General features: G+C 35.8%; 1 pseudogene; it reads left to right on the top strand.

The window, feature by feature from the left end:
- LOC107679893 (PH domain leucine-rich repeat-containing protein phosphatase 2-like) overlaps positions 1-2,134 on the top strand; it is a 70,576-nt pseudogene that overhangs the window by 42,412 nt on the left and 26,030 nt on the right.

Genomic DNA, 2,134 nt, shown 5'->3' with positions numbered 1-2,134 from the left:
TATATATATGTATATATATATATATGTATATATGTATATATATATATGTATATATGTGTATATATATATATATATATATATATATATATATATATCCACATGTATATATATATATTTCTTTTTTTTTTTTTTTGAGGACTCTTTGATGAATAGAAAGTTCAAAAGAACATAAATTACTTTAGTGTCACCTTTGATCAATTTAATGCATCCTTGCTGAATAAAAGTATTAATTTCTTTTTAAAAATACACACATATATATTCTACCTTGAATGTTACTTTTGGACTTGAATGTGTAATAATGGAGAGATACATTTTACAGTACAGGTGCATCTCAATAAATTAGAATGTCGTGGAAATACCACCTCAGCAGTGCCACAAACTGATCACCTCCATGCCACGCCGAATTGAGGCAGTAATAAAAGCAAAAGGAGCCCCTACCAAGTATTGAGTACATGTACAGTAAATGAACATACTTTCCAGAAGACCAAAAATTCACTAAAAATGTTTTTTTTATTGGTCTTATGAAGTATTCTAATTTGTTGAGATAGTGAATTGGTGAGTTTTTGTTAAATGTGAGCCAAAATCATCACAATTAAAAGAACCAAAGACTTAAACTACTTCAGTCTGTTTAGGCCCAATCCCAATTCTATTTTATACCCCTTCCCCTTGTCCCTTGAAACAGAGTGTTAGGGGGTAGGGGTGAAAATATTCCCCTAAGAATTGGGACACCACTACAATGCCGTCACACGTCATCATACATTGTCTAGCTCCTATAATACACACACCTATACTGGTGTGCTGGTGTGCATTAGAGCTTTCCCTTCGTTTGAAGTGTGGTCCCGAAAAATCTTCGTTTGAAGGGCTGTCTGGCCCTTACCCCTACCCCTCCAACCAAAAGAGAATTGAGACACCCCTACCCCTTCATGTGAACGCGCAAAACGGAGGGGTAGGGGAAAGGGGAAGGGGAAGGGCTAAGGGGTAGAACTGGGATTGGGCCTTAAACTACTTCAGTCTGTGTGCATTGAATTTATTTAATACACGAGTTTCACAATTTGAGTTGAATTACTGAAATAAATGAACTTTTCCACGACATTCTAATTTATTGAGATGCACCTGTATATGGCAGATTACTTCATAATTTTTATTTTTAATATTTATAGAATGTGTTTGATATTTTTCTTCTCCTTTAGTCGATTGTCATACCTGCAAAATTTACTGAAAGAAAATCTCCCCATGGGTTAGTAAATATGGTCTCCCAGAAGAGATATTGTCTACATTTGGATCAAAACTGTGTCAAAACTATCTCCATTGAGCATCTTTCTTAATTTGTCTCCAGGACACGTCTTTACAGAAATGTACCATAGTTTTATGCTAAGATTCTACATTTACTAATAAAATTAGTTTATTTAAAACAATAAAAGTATTAATAAATAAATGGCTTAGTATAAGTACTTATTAGAATCAGTTATTATTAATAAACGAATAAATGAAATTAAACAGAAGGACTGACTGATTGAGATCCGGTATGGTTGGTTTTTTTTTTTTTTTTCATAATTGCTGGTCTTATAATGTAGAGAAAGAGTTTGCTTGCTCTCTAAATGCATTTGATGTAAATCCATTATGCATAAGTGTTTCTTGTGTCTCATGATAGAGTCATATCATCAGGAAATAAGCGTGTCCATTAAGAGCACTGCATATTTCCGCAGATTTGCCCAGCTGAGGAGCTTAAATCTCTCTCACAATGGGCTGGGCGTCTTCCCGGAGTCGCTGTGTGAGATCCAGACACTGACGGAGCTCTATCTGTCCTGCAATGGCCTCAGTGCTGTCCCGTCCCGCCTCGAAAACCTCCAGAGGTCAGCACACATCACACCACCTTACTGTGCACCAGTGTTCATTTCGTTGACTCATAATTTTCGTCAATGACATTTTTTTCACCGGCGACAACGAGAGGATAATGAACTAAAACTCTTTTTGAATGACAAAAACTATGACGTAAATCTATTGACATTTTCGTCAATTAATAAAAACGAGACGAAAATGTTAGGGAGGGACGATTTGGGATGAGATTCATTCAGAACGAATCTGCTGCGTGGTTAGGAGGGTATGCGTACATATGAACCGGCGGGACATAAGC

This window comes from Sinocyclocheilus anshuiensis, unplaced genomic scaffold (genome assembly GCF_001515605.1).
Source record: "Sinocyclocheilus anshuiensis isolate Anshui unplaced genomic scaffold, SAMN03320099.WGS_v1.1 scaffold256, whole genome shotgun sequence".
Lineage (NCBI taxonomy): Eukaryota > Metazoa > Chordata > Actinopteri > Cypriniformes > Cyprinidae > Sinocyclocheilus > Sinocyclocheilus anshuiensis.
Note: the sequence above shows the minus strand (reverse complement) of the source record. Positions and strands in the feature narration are given on the sequence as shown.